Below are 18,843 nucleotides of genomic sequence, written 5' to 3' on the forward strand. Positions count from 1 at the left end.
GATCGTATGACCCTTACGCTGAAATGATTTTGGAAGTTTTTAGTACTCACTGTCACTCAACTGGAGCCTTTGGCAAATGCCTATTATTGCTACCCAGTGGCAATTACTGCTATCTTAGACTAGAAACTTTGGACTATCAGCTTCAAGGTACACTCCATTTGAAAGGTAATTACTAGCCTATTATTGGACTCTGGTTGAATATGCTTCAACCAAATTTATGTCCAAACTGATGGATGTAAAATTATTTTGAGAGTGAAAATATACATCATGTTATGGGTTATCATCCCAATAGGAATGAGGCACAGAGGCACTCCCTTATTAAATGGAAACAGCATATTCAAGAACATATAACACTGGGTGTCACTGGGGCTACTGATTCTATACATGAACAGGCGGTATCTCTGTCTTTGCTCCTTACATTAGATTCCCTGATAAGTTACCTAATCCCATAGCTAAATGCATACCCCATTCTTCCTGACCAATTATCAGAGAATGCCAAATAAGTGACATGATTTATAGATGGTACCTTGAGGACAGAAGGGTAAAACTCAATTTGGAAAACACCAGCACTGTGACTACTTGATGGCTTCATTTTAATTGAGGAGGGAAGAGACAAATGTGCTCAATGAACAGAATTAAGAAGAGCATCCTCATGGCATCAGAGGACCTAGATGACAATAATTATATGGTATGGATTTTGTTTTTGATTTTTGGATAGCAGCCAATGGACTGGTAAGATAGCTTGGAAGATGGATCTTCTTTTATTACAAAATGAAAGCTAAGTGTGGGCTACTATGTTATAGAAAACTTTATAGATTTGAAGAGGAAGAATCAAAATTGGATATGTTAGTTCCTCATTTAGCAAATACCCTTCTGAATTCAGAAGGTGTTCTAAATTATGGTGCATTAATAGAAAAGTTGAGTTATAGTCAGACCAATAGATCAGGAGATGATTGTCATTGAAAGGGCAGTTTGTCATTCATAGTTACCAAGAGAAGGGGGCATGCAACACCATGAGGGGCAATATGGAGAATCACAGGTTGGTCAGGAGGCAGAGAGAGAGGAGGAAACTGGGCAAGGGCCTTTTTGTAGTTTTTGTGGAAGAAAGGAATGATCAAGGCAGGGTAATCAGACTAGGATTGGCTAGTTTGAATAATTTCAGCACACTCTGGAGCCTAGGGGCAATTGCTAATCATCTAGTAGTTGGCCCTGGGTTTAGTAGGGCAAGTGGATAGTGGTCCAGAGCAGGAGAGGCTGGTGAAGGTGGTAGTTAAGACTGTGTGGGTTCTGGAATGGTTGGTTTAGATTTAAAAGGTGTACTCTTAGCCAAGTAGTTGACTATTTCTAGAAATTGGCTAACCTAGGAGGGGCAGTCCCTTCAAAGTCAGCAAAGTCCCAGAAATCAAAGTATCAAATATCAAAGTAACAGAAAATAAAGAACGTGGTTAATACAATGGCCCCTGTGTTGTTTTGACATCATATGGAGGCCTTGGTAGAATGCTAGAAGTGGGGAATAATGGAAATTTTTTCTTCAAGGGGACTTACCTATATGAGGTGGTTGCCTCCTGGAAAAGGCAATCATAACCATTGACATTTTAGAATGGTACAGATAGTAGTAACTTAACCAAGATTTCCCTTTGTGCATCTATCTATCAGGGACATGAAAATTCTACAATCTATCATGTAGAATGCAGTCTATCAGGGACGTGAACATTCTACTGATGCCTTTATGTAGGAGTGTATGTTTTGGTAGAGAGCAAGGAGTTTACCAGCATCATGTACTAAACAGACAGTGAGCTCAGAAAACAAATAGAATCCCTAATATCAAAGGAAGAAGAGCAATAAACGTTCTATGTACATTTTTTAGCACCTTAGGAGAAGCAGTCCATGGACATTACTGGAACAGAGGTTTTAATGTCTGGAGTAAATACATCTCTAGCACAAGGAGCAAAGTATATTCCAAAGATGAAGTCTTGCACTAGGATGATGTGGTCTGAGGTAGTATCACTTACAGAAGTGAGCTCCTGGCTGATGTGATGCCATCTGGAATGTGGTACTGGGGTATACATTCCAAGTAGATATCTACTCAGGTTGATGTGGGTCTTGTGTTTGTGTCTTTTATGGTATTATAACAAGTCTGAGCTGTTTGCATAATTTGAAGACAACATAGGGCCTGGAGTTTTGACTTGTAAATGTTTCTTACATGCAGGGCCTTGTAGGTGTACAGTTAGCAAAGCTGATGTTTTGTAACTTAATTAGCACAGTTAAAGCCCCAGTTCAGAGTGGTTGAATCTCACAGTTTTCAGCAATTAATGGTTTTGTCCAGGTGGGTGATAAGAAGGATTCTGTTGCAAATAATTGTTAAATCATATGGCTTGGTTTAGGTGTAAATTATTAATAGGATGTCGGGTTGTTTGCCAATTAAAATATCTATGGCTGAGATTGGAGCTCCAGCATTAGCCTATGGGCAGACCTCTAATTTGTTAAATTACTACAGGCTCTTTTCCTCAATTGTTGGTTTGGTTGGTGATGAGCGATCTTGCAAGGTTTGGGTTAGAGGGCATGTATTAACTAAACTTGATGGCAAGTGGGACTCAGCATTTCCCATAATTGATTGAGCAATTACTTGGAAGATCTGGACTGCAGATCAATGAAAGCACCCAGACCAATAGTTGTGATACCCACAGTTAACAAAATGGTGTACAGCTGCACTTGACAGTTTTATTTATTTATTTATTTATTTATTTATTTATTTGGTGGTAGTGAGAATTTAGGCTCAAATAGTTCCTGGGAAGAATATGCACCCTTGAATTGGCCTGCAGCCCTTATAGGATTGGGGCAAGATTAAACATTTATAAGTACGAGGAAGATATATTTAAGAGTCTCACATATGGAGAGAGATCCAAGATGGCTGATAACTAGCAGCTCGGGATTGTAGCTCCCACTGAAAGCGCAAAGAAGGAGAGGACGCCACACCTTCACATGAATTCTTGTTGCTTACGCACCAGGAGATTCCCAGCGGAGGAGCCCCACGGGTCGCCAGCGCGACTCTTGTGACCGGCGAGGCGGTTTTGCCGGCGCCTCGGAGCGTCGGTTCTCGGTGCAGAGTTGGAAAAGCACCCTCAATCTTAACGCCGCTGATTTAGTCGGTGCAGTGGGTTGCTCAGATTTCGGCGCTGAGAATCAGTAAGTCGGACGTACACTCAGAAACCCAATTACAAAGACGGTGATTATAAAGACTACAGATGGATGAATCTACAACGAAGGGAAGAAAACGGTCAAAAAAGGCTGAGAATACCCAAGATCAGAACGCCTCTTCCTCAGCAGGGGATCCCAATTCCTCATCAGCAACGAAACAAGGCTTGATGGAGAACGAGTGGGTTCCAATTACAGAAGCAAGCTTCAAAACGTGGATAATAAGAAACTTCAGTGAATTAAAAGAACTTGTTATAACACAATCTAAAGAAACTAAGAACTTTGAAAAAAGGTTTGACGAAATGTCAACAAGAATACAAAATTTAGAGAGGAAAATAAGTGAATTGATGGAGCTGAAAAACACAATACGAGAACTACGTGAAGTATGCACAAGTTTTAACAGCCGAATTGATCAAGCAGAAGAAAGGATATCAGAGGTCGAAGATCAACTCATTGAAATAAAACAAGAAGACAAGACGAGAGGAAAAAAAGATAAAAAGGAACGAGCAAAGTCTCCAAGAAATATGGGACTATGTGAAAAGACCTAATCTACGCTTGATAGGTGTACCTGAATGTGACGAAGAGAATGAATCCAAGCTGGAAAATACGCTTCAGGACATTATTCAGGAAAATTTTCCCAGCCTAGTAAGGCAGGATAATATTCAACTCCAGGTAATACAGAGAACACCACAGAGATATTCCTTAAGAAGAGCAACTCCAAGGCACATAATCGTCAGATTCACCAGGGTTGAAATGAAGGAGAAAATACTAAGGGCAGCCAGAGAGAAAGGTCAGGTTACCCACAAAGGGAAGCCTATCAGACTCACAGCAGATCTCTCAGCAGAAACCCTACAAGCCAGAAGAGAGTGGGGGCCAATATTCAACATCCTTAAAGAAAAGAACTTTCAACCCAGAATATCACATCCAGCCAAGCTAAGCTTCACATGCGAAGGAAAAATAAAGTTTTTTGTGAATAAGCAAGCACTCAGAGATTTCATCACCACCAGGCCTGCTTTGCAAGAGCTTCTGAAAGAACCACTACACATATGAAAGGAACAAACAGTATCAGCCTTTCTAAAAAAATTATCAAAAAGAGCATCAATATAATGAAGAATTTATATCAACTAATGGACAAAATAGCCAGCTAATGACAGTATTAAACTCACATATATTATTATTAATTCCAAATTTAAATTGACTAAATCCCCCAATCCAAAGACAGGTAATTTGAATAAAAAACTAAAACCCATCAGTATGCTGCATCCAGATCCATCTCACATTCAAGGATATATAAAGACTCTAAACAAGGGATGGAGAAAGATTTACCAACCAAACAGAGAGCTAAAATAAATAAATAAAAAATAGAAGTTACAATTAAGCAACAAAGATCAAAAGAAGCAAAGAAGGACATTACATAATGATAAAAGGATCAATGCAATAACAAGAAGAGCTAAAGATCCTAAATATATACGCACCCAATACAGGAATACCTAGACATACAGGACTTATAAAGAGACTTAGACTCCCACATAATAATAGTGGGAGACTTCAACATTAATATTAGACAGATCAATGAGACAGAAAATTAACAACGATATTCAGGTCTTGAACTCAGATCTGGAACAAGTAAATATAATTAACATTTATAGAACTCTCCACTTTAAATATACAAAATATACACTCTCATCAGTACCACATCATATCAATTTAGAGGTTTAAATGAAATCTTGGTTGGCTCCTTGTTTGTTATTCTCTTCCCTCATTTTCTTTCATGTCACCATTATTGAGGACAATTGTAGGCATACCCATATTTAGACTGCATTCTAGCCTGGGCAATAAAGCAATACCCCCATCCTCTCTCCCTCTTCCTCTTTCTCTTTCTTCCTCTTCTAAAAAAAAAAAAAAAAAAAAAAAAGAGTCTCACATATAATGAGTCTTTATATATGTTATGGGAAGGGGAGATATATTCCCCTTTTAAATGTAGGAAAAGGCAATAAGAAAGTTTTAAAAAAAAATTTATGTGAACCGCATGTTCTCACTTATAAGTGGGAGTTGAACAATGAGAACAGATGGTCACAGTGAGGGGAACATCACACACTGGGGCCTGTCAGGGAGTAGAGGGTTAGGGGAGGGATAGCATTAGGAGAAACACCTAATGTAGATGATGGGTTGATGTGTGCAGCAAACCACCATGGCACGTGTATACCTATGTAACAAACTTGCATTTTCTGCACATGTATCCCAGAACTTAAAGTATAATAAAAAAAAAAAAAGCAAAAATAAAAAATGACTAAAAAAAATTGGTGTGAGATGTGAGTCACTGAAGGGTCCTTGACTTGAGGGAGATTAAGGCCTGGGTCAATATAAAGACCCATTCCAGGGTCCATTTCATGTTCTGAAATTTGAAAACGAGTTGTTTGAGGAGACTATTATGTCTACCAATTAAACCAGCTATCTGGAATCTATCAGGGACATGAAAATTCTACTGATGCCTTAAAAAAAAAAAAAAAAAAAAGCCTAGCATTCAGTACTCTGAGAATTGAAATGTGTGATTTTGCTATTGTCAGGAATGGAACTCCAAAGGGGTCAAGGAGCATACTTGTTATTGCTTACTAGTTTTATTCCACTGAAGTCTGAGGGGATACTTGATATAATCTCAATTTTTTTTTTTTTTTTTTTTTTTGAGACAGAATCTCACTTTGTTGCTTAGGCTGGGGTACAGTGGTACAATCATGACTCACTGCAGCTTTGGCCTCCCACCTCAGTCTCTTGAGTAGCTGGGACTACAGTTGCATGCCAGCACAACACCCAGCTAATTTTTAAATATATTTTTTGTATAGATAGAGTTTTGCTGTGCTGCTCAGGCTTGTCTTGAACCCCTGAATTCAAACAATCTGCCCTTCTTGGCCTCCCAAAGTGCTGGGATTACAAGTGTGATCCACCACACTTGGCCTGATTTTGAATTTTCAAAAGACACTTGTTTTGCGTCTTAACCTATGGTCTATCTTGGGGACTGTTCTGTGTACTGATGAGAGGAATGTGTATTCTGTAGCTGTTGAATGAAATGTTCTATAAATTTCTATTAGGTCTGTTTGATCTATACTACAGATTAAGTCTAATGTTTCTTTCTTGATTTTCTGCTTTGATGATCTGTCCAATGCTGGAAGTAGGATGCTGAAGTTCCCAACTATTATTGTAATTGATCTATCTCTCTCTTTAGCTCTAATAATATTGTTTGATGTATATGGGCGCTCCAACATTGAGGGGAAATATATTTAGAATTGTTATAGACTCTTGCTAACTTAATCCTTTTATCATTATTAAATGATGTGCCTGTCTCTTTTTATGTTTTTGTTTGTTTGTTTGTTTGCACTCAAGTCCATTTTGTCTGATATAAATACAGCTACTCCTGCACACTTTTGGCTTCTCTTTGTCTAGAATAATTTCCCCCATTTCTTTACTTTCTGTCTATGTGTGTCTTTATGGCAAAATGCATTTCTTGTAGGCAGCAAATAATTGAGTATTTAAAAAACATTTGTTCTTCCAGTTTATATTTTTTAATTGGGGAATTTCAAGGTTGTTATTGATTGGTGAGGACCTACTTCTGTCATTTTGTTGTTTTCTGACTATTTTGTATATTCTCTTTCTTCCTCTTTTTTCTTATCTTTACTAATTTGTGGTTTTTTGGTAATGATAACATTTGATTCCTTTCTCTTTCTCATGTGTGTATCTGTTCTATCAGTGAGTTTTATATTTTCTGATATTTCTGTGATGGTGGATATTGTTCTTTTGCTTCCAGATGTAGGACTCCTTTAAGCATTTTTTAATAGGTCTAATCTAGAGGTAATGAATTCCTTTTGTTTTTGATTGTATAGGAAATACTTTACTTTTCCTCCATTTTTGAAGGGTAGCTTTGCTGGGTATGTTATTCTTGGCTGACAGTTTTGTTTTGTTTTGCTTTTTTTTGCGTAGCCTTCCAGTGAATGGCAGTTTTTTTCCTTCAGCACTTTGGATATATCATCCCATTCTCTTCTAGCTAAAGTTTCTGCTGAGAAACAGGCTGTTAGTCTGTTGGAGATTCCCTTACATGTGAGTAGATGCTCTTCTTTTGCTGTTTTTAGAATTATCTCTTTGTCTTTGACTTTTGACAATTTGACTATATTGTACCTTGGAGAAAACCTTCTTGGGTTGAATCTATTTGGAAATTTTGAGCTTCCTATATTTGGATGTATGTCTACATCTCTTAAAAGGCTTGGGAAGTTTTCAGCTATTATTTTGTTAAATAGGTTTTCTATGCCTTTGCTTATCTCTTCTCTTTCTGGATCTCTCAAAATTTGAATATTTGGCCACTTTGTGGTGCCCCATGTGTCATATGGGCTTTCTTCCTTCTTAAATTTTTTTTTTTAATCTGACTGGATTACTTCAAAATAGCTGTTTTCAAGTTTAGAAATTCTTCTTGACCTGGTCTATTCTTGAATATATTGATTGTAGTTTTTATTTCATTCACCAAATTATTCAGTTCCAGAATTTCTGCTTGGTTCTTTTAAAAAATCGTATCTATTTCTGTGGAATTTTTCATTCAGATCATAGATTGTTTTTCTGATTTCCTTGTATTGTTTATCTTTGTTCTCTTGTGTCTCACTGAACTTAATATTATTATTTTGAACATTTTTAAGGTATTTTATGGATTTCCTTTCTTTTGGAACTTGTTAGTATGTAATTATTATGTTCTTTATAGGTATCATGATCTTTACTTTTTCATGTCTCTTTTGTTCTTGTGTTGATATCTGCTCATATGGTACAATAGTTGCTTCTTCCAATTTATTCATAGGGAATATGTTTTTCCTGTAGATAGATCTGTAGTGTTGGTTTAGCAGGGTGCTTTGGCTTTGATTCTGGGTGGGCACAGTAATGTAGTGTCCATATAATTTCGTCAGTTGTAATTACTCACAGTGGTATCTGTGAGCTCCTCAGTGGCTTAGAGTGCAGTTGCTAGTGGAGGCTGTAGTGAGCATTTTGTAGAGCTGGAGACACCAGGTGGGCCAGTCCTTGGGCACCAGTCATGGCAGCAATGGGCTGGGAGTGTCAGTCCTTCGTCCTCTAGGTGTCATACACAGGTATTGGTGGTGACAGGTTTGGGTGGACTGGTTCTCAGGCCTCCAGGTGACATGCTTGAGTGCTGGTGGTGACACTAGCAGACCATGGGTGGGTCCTCAAGCTCCTGGATAGTGAACATGGTGTTGGCAGTGGCAGTAGTGGTGGTGGGCCAAAACTTAGGCCCCCATAAGGCACACATGACTGTGTGTTGGTGGAGTCCATGTTAGGCCTGTTCTTTGGCCCTGGGTGGCACATGTGGGTACCGGCAGTAATGGGGGGTGCAGGCCTATTTTCAGGCCCCCTAAAGGCACATGCAGGCAAGTGGTACCCTGGTGTTGGAGGGGACAGGGTTGCCGTCAGTGGCAGCAGCCCCAGCTGGGTAGCTCTCAGGCTCTGGGAAGTATACACTCAGGCTCCCTTTATTCCAGAGACAGCTTCCCTGATGTGCTGCGCCACATGTTCCCTGGAGTGTAGGACACTGCATGAGCTAGATTGTTGGAAATTCAGCTGAACTGCTGGGTCTAGCTAGCATAATGATGCTGTGGTCCTCTGGGTGGACATGGGGAATGTCAATGGGGCTTCAGGGATGTGGAGATTCAAAGGCTATTGGGGCCCAGGGCACGATGTAGTCAGGCAGGGACTGGGCTCTCAAAATGGCACTGTGCTGTAGCTGCTTGGATTTTGGGAGGTGTGCAACCTAACTTTCTGGAACAGTGCTGTCATATGGACTCCAGATAGCTGTGTATGCTGGTCTCGGTGCCCATGAGGGCTGAGGGGTTCTCCTAGGGCTAGGATTGCAGTAGTCTCCAAGTGAAAATGTGGACCACTGGGATCTCTCACTTACCTTTTCCCTACAATGGGAAGTTCCTCCTGGCTTTGAGGCAATCCTGGATGGGATGGCTGTTTTGTTTTCCTCTCCTTCTATGTCTCAGAAGTTCCCTGACACTTCTCTCCTGAATGCCAGTGTTGTCTCTGAGATGTTTTATTAGATATGTATTTATCTAGTCACTATTTTTAGTCCTTTTTTATGGAGCAGGTGAGTGCTGGGTGCCTGTAGTCAGTCATCTTAAAGCCCCTCTTGCTTTCTCTTTATGAATTTGACTACTATAGGGAACTCATATAAATGGAGTTATACAATATTTGCATCTATCTTATTTTGCTTAGCATAATACCTTTAAGATTCATCCATGTTGTAGCGTTTCAGAATTTCATTCTTGTCTAAATTTTCATTCTTTATTGCATTGTATGTAGATCCAACATTTTGTTTATTGATTCATTTGCTGATGGACACGGGTTATGTTCGCCTTTTGGTTATTGTGAATAATGCTGCTACGAATATGGGTGTATAAATATCTCTTTCAGACCCTACTTGTAATTATTTTGGGTATTATATATAAATAAAATTACTGAATTATATAGTAGTTCTTTTTTAATGTTTTGAGAAACCACCACACTCTTTTCTGTAGCAGCTGAATCATTTTTTTATATTACCACCAATAGTGCATGGAGTTCCAATATCTCCACCTCATCTCTAACACTTGTTATTTTCTGTTTTTCTTATAAAGCCATCCTAATAGGTACAAAGTGGTGTCTCATTATGGTTTTGATTTTTATTTCTCAAAGATTAGTGACGTTTAGCATCTTTTTATGTGCTTATTGGCCATTTATATATCTTTGAAGAAGTTATTTATTCAAGCCTTTGATAATTTTTCAATTGGGTTGTCTTATTGTGGTTGATTTTTAGGAATTACTTGTATATTCTGGATATTAATCTCTTACCAGATATATGATTTAAAAATATTTTCTTGCATTCTGTTGGGTACCTTTTCACTCTCTTTATAGTGTCCTTTGATGCATGAAAGCTTTTGATTTTGATAAAGGTCAGTTTATCTATATTTTCTTTTGTTACCCACATTTTGGTGTTATATCCAAGAAATCATTGCCAAATCTCATGCCATGAAGTTTTTACATATCTTTTCTTTTAAGAGTTTTATAGTTTTACCTCTTAAACTTAAGTCTTTGGTCCATTTTGAGTTAAACTTCGCATATGGTGTAGGATAGGAGTTCAGCTTTATTCTTTTGCATGTGGATATCATTTTCCAACTGCTGTTTGTTAAAAAAAAAAAAAAAACCTGTTCTTTCCCTACTGAGTTGGCACCTTTATTGAAAATCATTTGATCTTATGCAGGAGAGTTGATTTCTGAGCTGTCTGTTCTATCCCATTGGTTTACATGTCTGACTTCATGCTAGTACTACACTGTTTTGATTACTGGAACTTCATAATAAGTTTTGAGATCAGGTAGCGTAAGTCCTTCAACTTTGTTCTTTTTGATATTATTTTGGCTATTTGGGGTCACAGGATAATCTTTTAAGCTTGTACTAATTCAGCCCTATTCCATTTGACTGAGAATGGACAAACGGGAGGGTTTGGTCAGACTCATACTGTTCCTAGCTCTATGGTCCTATCCTGAGAAGTGGGTCTGGGTGAAAATTAAGGTCAAATGGAAAGAAAGAAAAATGACTGTTGATGAAAAGGATTCCAATAAATATACAATGCAAAGGAAAAACTAAAATACCTTGGTACCTTGTGAGAGGTTGAGAGCAAGAGATTATTACCTTTTAGGTATATTTATAGAAGACTATAAAGGTGGAGATATTTTTCTGTAGAAACCCTCTTCTTAGTTTGAAGGAGAAGATCCAGGATAGGTGCCAGTGAAAATAAAAGCATTCAATCTGAATTCATCTCCATGATGTGTCTTGATGACATTAACAACATCTTGAGAGTGAACACCTGCAATAAATCTAATGCAACTTTGTCTTCTGGCTCCTGTTTTGTGGGCTGTATCTATTATAGAGGATTCCTTTTGAGAGTTAGCCTGTGGGAAATTTGTCTCATGGATGTGCACAAAGGACTTTAACAACAGAGTCACAGATCACTATGCAACTATTAGCCTAGTTGAAAAAGTTTCCCAGATAAAATATTTGCTGTGCCTAACTTGTTATAGTATCATGAGCCTATAAACCATATTTTTGCGAATGGAAAGCAATAATCAGAAAACAGAAACTAATGCCAATGCTGCAGACTTAGTTGTGTCTCCTCAAAAGTCATTGTTGAAGTCCTGTCATTCAATGCAATGGTGTTTAGAAATGGGACCTTTGGGAGGTAATTAGGTCTAGATGAGGTCCTAGTATGAGGTCCTAGTATGGGATCCTTGTGATGTGATTAGGACCCTTGTAAAAAGAGACAGCATAGAGCTTGCTTTCTCTCTCCATCATGTGAAGACACAGGAAAAACATGGCAGTCTACAAGCCAGTCACTAGACTCTACCATGCTGGCATCCCGATATTGAACTTCCAGCCTCCAGAATGATGAGAAAATAAATTTCTGTTGTTTAAATGACCCAGTCTATGGTATTTTGTTATGGTATCCTGAGATGATTAAGACGGTTTAGAGGTCCAAAACCTAAAATGCAATAAAAAAAAATAAAAAATAATAAATAAAATAAAAAAATAATAAAATAAAAAATAAAAAAATAAAAAAAAATAAAAAATAAATTTAAAAAAAGACAGTTTAGAGGTTACTTGGGGGTCATTCACACATAATGGATAACCATAACCTCTGCTAAGCATGCCTATGGGAAGTTCTTCGGCACACTCAAACTAAAATGTAATTGGAGGTGATTATTACCCATATGACGTTATGTTGGGAAAGACTGAATGAAACAGGGTATGTGATGAGGCCCACAAGAAACTTGTAATCCAAAATTACCTTGAACTTAGCCCTTGATTCATACACCAATCCATGATAGCATTTGGTATATGGACAAGGGCCACTTTGTAGAGAAGGCTGAGAAAATACTGTTGCAATTTTAGCTGATTTATTTTATAATGATCTTAGTTTGACTCATATAACTACTCTTTGGTGTAATATTGGTGTCATTGGTAAGATTACTGATTTGTATTATAATACTCTTAGTTCAACTTACAATGCAAGTATTTGGTGTAATACTCATGTTACTGGTAAAATTAATTTGATTGATTTTCTTAAACCTTATCTGATGATACAAATAATTAAAGTGTTGGCAGTTATTCCTTTACTTTTTTTTGGTCTTCTAAATGTTGCCAAAGATGCAGAAGGAGGAGTGATAAGGAGCAATTTTTATTTAAAAAGCATTGCCCAAGAGTCAGAGGGTGAACTGCAGGAGTTTAGTTGACTTGTAGCTGAATCGAAAAAACTCTAACTTTATATCTGGAGGCTCCTGGATGTCTGCCTTTGGCTCTTGGTCAAGATAAGGGCAGTGGGATTTATGATGTTAGAAACTCGTCAGGCCAGTTTGCTTGTTGATGATTTATAAGTGTCATAAACTGGCTCAAATGTGTGCCCAGTGGGGCATAACAACCTCGCTGGAAACTTCTGTGTTACACTTTCCTGAAGCTAGGACTTACACAGATCTTGGTGGTTCATCTGGAAACAGAGAACGTCTGTGTGTGAATGAGAACCCTGGGAACTTCTGCACGGTTCTTTCAGACGCCAATGCTTGTTTATATACTCTTTCTCTTGCTGTACCATATCCTTTGCCTTTGAATGTCTTAGTATTCCCTGTGGGGTTTAGAGAGGCTTTTCAATATCTGAACTCGGGAAATATTTGCATCATCCTACCACATTTCTCTACAACAAAAAATGCAAAAACCTAAATTTGTATTTGATTAGTTTATAAATATTCAAGTGCTAACAATTTAGCATTCAACAGAAATAACATTATAAAATAATTAGCAAAAATTCAAACATTAATGTGTCATAAATTGTAATAATTAGTACACAATAAAAAATTAAATAGAGAAGTGAAGGAAAAGCATTTTCTGTCTCCTACATTACAGTGTGTCTAGAAGTAAAGAACCTCACTTTTATGACCTTTAAAGGTGAGTGAAGATGGAAAATAGGCAAGTGTATTCCTGACCTGGAGACCCCTGATATCCTAAGTGGGGCTTCAATTTTAACCTAAGAGAGGCAAAGCCATACTAAATTGGAAAAAAAATTCAAGACCTCATTTGGATTTGAGCTTCAGTGATCAGGAGATTTATTACCTTGAGCAAGTCCTCAAATCCTGTTATCACTCTGATGCCTCAAATTCCACATTTTAAGAATAATATTGAATGATTTTTGTGAGAATTAAATAAGGTGCTATGTGTATACTTGATATAAAAATAGTGTTACACTAATATGTATGCTTATAATGACTCCGTAATATAATTTTTCATATTACGATTATTTCTTATTCTTGCAGGCTGCATTATTTGCTGCAGAATCTGCCCTGGCACCAGGGTGCTTCCCACTCGCAAGACCGGTATGTACAGTCACACTGGGCATTGTCAGAAAGGAGCAGCATGTCCTTGGCTTCAGCCATGGCTGTTGTTTGTTTATTTTGCCCAGCACTGGGATTCTGCTGATTCTTGAGGCCCTGGCACACATTTGGGTAATTAATTGTATCCTTCTGGGCGCTGACAAGCTTCTCCTATTTTCTGTGTCCTGTTAGGTCCTAGGTGAGATAGAGCTGAGCTTTCAGGTAGCTGGTTAAAGCAAGAAGCCAAAAATGAGAGTGAAGCCTTCACTCATTTACTGCAGTGGTATAAGAAAGAGACTAACACTGGAGAAAAGGCTCAGCCCACCTGTTCCAATTTCCCCCCACTGAATGGCACACTAGTCAAAGGTCAGGTGGATCAGCTCGGACATCGGGACTGTCTCGCTGTAGCTCAAAAGGCTCCTACAGTTTTATGGCTTCTGAGGTGGGAGGGGTGGAGAATAGGGGGAATGAAGCTTAGAATGGAAAAATAATGGGAATAGAGTTAGAGTGGGGAAAAGTTTGTTAAGATCCCCCCCTATAAGGAGGTCTTAGCAGAAGTGCCTGGAGGACCTCTGTCCAGGGTCTCAGATAAAGAGACTTAAAAATTTGGGCATGGGACGGAAGGCAGCAAAGCACACTGCCATGTGTGTACCTATGCAACAATCTTGCATGTTCATCACATGTACCCCAAAACCTAAAATGCAATTAAAAAAAAAATTGGGGCATTAGTCAAAACTGTAAATATGTGACAGAGCATGGCCAGCCTGCACCCCTCTTCAGGGACCGCAGAGCACTGGTCGTGCACCAAGTTTGGTGTGGGGATGGCAGTTTTCTCCCATGAAATCTGCCAGGTGAAACCATTGTAATTGCCTGTGATCTGGCCTGAAAAATCACACATAGTTCTTTAAGTAGGGGCTGGACTTCTCTTGTCTCAGCTTTTGCAAATCTGGGTTATAAGCTATTCTGCTAAGTGCTTCAAAATTGTTTCTTCCACTTGTTTTCTATCTAGAGCCTTTAATAAGAAATGTATAATTCCGTCGCTCACTCTGTGGTCCTCCCAGTGCTCGGATGACTTTAACATTTGTTCCTTGTCTTTGACACAGTGTCTCTCTGTATGTGGTGAGGGAGCCTTTCTACTGCTTTTCCTCCTCAGTTCTTGTCCATGCCAGTCTCTTCTTTCTGAATTCTTGCAGTCTTTATATTTTCACCACAAAAATCCATACTATGTTTAAATTTTACATTACAAAATACATAGATTAAATTTTACTTTTCTGTTAGTATTTGGTCACATTTTTGGGTAGATTTGTGCATAGATTATTATTACTATTATTATTATTTTTTTGTGAGACGGAGTTTCGCTCGTTACCCAGGCTGGAGTACAATGGCGTGATCTCGGCTCACCGCAACCTCCGCCTCCTGGGTTCAGGCAATTCCCCTGCCTCAGCCTCCTGAGTAGCTGGGATTACAGGCATGCACCACCATGCCTAGCTAATGTTTTGTATTTTTAGTAGAGACAGGGTTTCACCATGTTGACCAGGATGGTCTCGATCTCTTGACCTTGTGATCCGCCCGCCTCAGCCTCCCAAAGTGCTGGGATTACAGGCTTGAGCCACCGGGCCCGGCTTGTTTATATAACCATCACAACAATGAGGACATAGAACAGTTCTGTCAACCCCCAAAACTCCTTTGTGTGTCCTCTTGTAGTCACAGCCTTACCCCACCCATTATTCCTGGAAACCACTGATGTCTTTCTTATCCCTGTAATTTTTTTTTTTTTTTTTTGAGAATGTCAAATCAATGGAATCATACAGTATGTAATCTTTGAGACTAGCTTCTTTCACTCAACATAATGTCTTTGAGATTCATCCAAGTTGTTGAGTGTATCCATAGTTCTTTTGTACTGCTGAGTAACATTCTGTCACGTGGACATACACGATTTGTTTAGCCATTCACCCAATGGAGGATATTGGGGTTATTTCCAGCTTTTAATGGTCACAAATAAAGCTGCTGTGAAAATTTGTGTACAGGTTTTTGTGTGAATGTAAGTTTTCATTTCTCTCAGATGAATAACTGGAAGTGGAATTGATGGGTTATACAGCGAATGTATGCAAAATTTTATAAGGAAATGTTAAATTGAAAAATACGTCTTTTAATAAAAATATTACCATGTAATTTTCAGCAATTTTCACTGTATTGGAAAAATAATGCAATTAAAGGAAGCATTTCAAAATTTGTATTAAAACGAACAATTGTGCAACCCTAATACTATCCATGGTATAAAATTGTGAAATTTGAGACTGCTCGTCATCTTCTGAATAGCTTTTCTATATTTGGGACAAATATAAATCCAACCCTAAAAAAGGTTGGAATATAGTTTCCCGACTATCTTTGCAGCCAGAGCTCAGGCTTGTATACTAAGCTCTGCCAATCTGGCCAATCGCCCCAGGATTTCATTTTGGATGTGAACAGCATGTGATAACAGGCTTTGGAGGGGGCTTCCGTTTCCTGGACATATACTGGTTTCAAAAACAGCCAGCTCTCAAGGCTATAGTGGTTGCAAGATTGAATTCTGATTCAGAAGTGCATTTTGCTAACATCATTCACTATTATTTATAAAACCTTGGAATTTAGTGCTTGGCAGCACCAGTAGATGTGGTTGTTTTCTCATCAGACCCATCCTGTCAGAGTTGTTGGCATTGTTCCTGAAAGTATAGGCTTGATCTGTTTCTCCAGAACCCCAAGGACTTTGTGAGTTTCCTTATAGTCTGCTCTTCTTTAAATCATTTTTCTTTTTCAACTATTCTTAGATGAGGTTTCTTTTCATTAGAAGCGCTATACTATTTTCTTCTTTATTTATATATATTTTATATAGTTGTATATGCACAGGCTACTTTGTGTATTCTCTTGCTAATTCATGATCTGTCTTTTATGGTTTAAAAATTATCTTAATTGATCATAAAATATTCCAGGTGTCCCCAAACTATGGCCTGCGGGCCGCATGCGGCCCCCTGAGGCCATTTATCCCGCCCCCCCGCCACTCTTCAGGAAGGGGCACCTCTTTCATTGGTGGTCAGTGAGAGGAGCACAGTATGTGGCGGCCCTCCAACGGTCTGAGGGACAGTGAACTGGCTCCCTGTGTAAAAAGTTTGGGGACACCTGAAATATTCCATAGCTTGAATCCCAAGGAGCAGCAAAAATACTGACAAATTTAAGAAATAGCATGAAAGGGTTTGACTCCATGGGCCATGTAGTGAGGATTCTCTGGACTTGAAAATCCTCCACAGGGGCTTAACTGAGAGGAGGCTCACCATGTCATTTTCTTGTTCTTCTATTTCTTAATGTTCCCGATATGAAATTGTACATTTCCAGCTCAGAGCAGTGGGACCTTGGGACTGAGGCCTCAGGTACCTTGGGGAGCCATCTTGTCCACAGAATTTATGCCTGCTTTAATTCTCTCTCACTCACCTTCCTTCATTGCTGGAGCCAACAAACAGGGCAGCAGTGATGTCAGAGGAATTTTGCATTGGCATAGCTGCCTGGCAACACTTAGCAGCCTGTAAGAAACATAGTCAGAGCTGCGTAATGTTGGCAAAAATGTCGATTGAGACACATGGTCAGGTTAGCAAAGGAAAACAGCCTGGAGATCTCCTATGAGGTTCGTTTTTGTCTCTGCTAAAAGGGTTCCTTGACTATCCTCATTGCTCTGTGTTGCTTCAGTGCTCTGTTCAGCTTTCACTGCATTTCATCAGGCTTTTATGTAATGTTCTTTTTACAGCAATAGAGGTTTTGATTTGCTGCCTTTCTGAAGGCTCACACAGCTTACTTTCCTGAAATACTGTAAGTTCTACAAAATATTGATTTTGTAATTACATCTCAACTTGGAAAATCACTCTATTTCTTGGCAAGATGAAACAAAAAATTAAATAAGATTTAATAATAAAATTAATCAGTCATTCAATCCAACAAAATTTTTCATTCATTCATTATGCCATGCAGTGTCTGGGAGATTTTTTTTACTCATTTAGAGAGAATCTATTTTCCTGTGTCTGATAACAAACTCATCTGGGCACCTGAGGCTGTTATTCAGTGTTTATTTGTTCCTCTCATATGTCACTTTTATGTTCACAGTCAAAATCAGGTAACTTTTAGAAACTGAGTTTTTATAGTCTCCTTCCCTCATTTCCTTTTTCACCTTTTGCTTTTTGTCAAGATCCTTGTGTCCATCCTTTACCCCGTCTTTTCAGACAAAGTTATGGTCATTGGTTCAGCTCTTGGTTTTTATTCTGACATGACTTACTGAATCTTTGTTTCTGTGGCTTGGCTTCACTCAGTTCTGGCTCTCCTCTTGGGTGGTGATTGTAGATACCTCTTTTTTTAATGGCTTCTGTATTTTATTGAAATTTTTAAAAAGTGATGTTAATTACAGCATTTGAAGGGGAGGATCTGATTCCACACAAAATGGAAGATCTAAAATGTACTCATTAAACTGCTAAAAAACAAATTGAGTGGTGAGAATACAACAGAAGTCCAATTTAGATTCTGAGTTGTGTCACCCTGTGATTACAATCACACAGACTCTTCCAAGTTTGTGACTGGAGCTCCTGGAAGCTATTTCATACTCTGGTACAAGGGCAAAAAAATAACACAAGAAGGAATAAGTCCTGAATTATTGGCTTCATTACATCTACCCTCTCCACCCCAAAATGGCACAAAAGAAGCATTGACCACACCCTGCAGATCTTTTGGTGTAAAAGAGGTGACAATGAACTGGGGTGTCTAAAAAGGTCCCATTCAGGTGAGTTTGTATACACCATCAAGCAGCGAGCCTCTCATCAATTAGGGTTAGGAAACCAACATTTGATTTTCAGAAAATCACAATTTCATTCATTTACTCAATATGAATTTACAAAGTGTCTACGTATTATCAGCTTCCACTTGCAGCCATTTCTAGATAAAAAAGAAACCTGGCATCAAAGAAAGGAGCCACCAAATTTCCCCCAAGTCTACCACTGAAAGGACCTTTTTTGGAAATGGCTTTCTTCTGTACCTCTGAAAGGGTAACATCTTAAAACTGAATCACATTTAAACTGGAGGTCTAAGATATGTAGCAAAACTTGCATCCCAGACATAGAACATTAAAAGATATACTAAATTCTAAAGGTAGCTATGCTGCAAATAGTTTAAGATTAAACAATTGTATAGTTTTCAT

General features: G+C 38.4%; 1 long non-coding RNA gene across 1 annotated transcript in view; it reads left to right on the forward strand.

Annotated features, from left to right (window-relative positions):
* Nucleotides 1–14,876, forward strand: part of LOC141585001 (uncharacterized) — a 180,145-nt gene extending 165,269 nt beyond the window's left edge. The window contains exon 4 of the long non-coding RNA XR_012518281.1: nucleotides 13,578–14,876. This is a non-coding gene — a long non-coding RNA (uncharacterized LOC141585001). The remainder of the gene's footprint in view (nucleotides 1–13,577) is intronic.
* The last annotated feature ends 3,967 nt before the right edge of the window (nucleotides 14,877–18,843 follow it).

Source organism: Saimiri boliviensis, chromosome 7, assembly GCF_048565385.1.
Source record: "Saimiri boliviensis isolate mSaiBol1 chromosome 7, mSaiBol1.pri, whole genome shotgun sequence".
In the NCBI taxonomy this organism is placed as follows: domain Eukaryota; kingdom Metazoa; phylum Chordata; class Mammalia; order Primates; family Cebidae; genus Saimiri; species Saimiri boliviensis.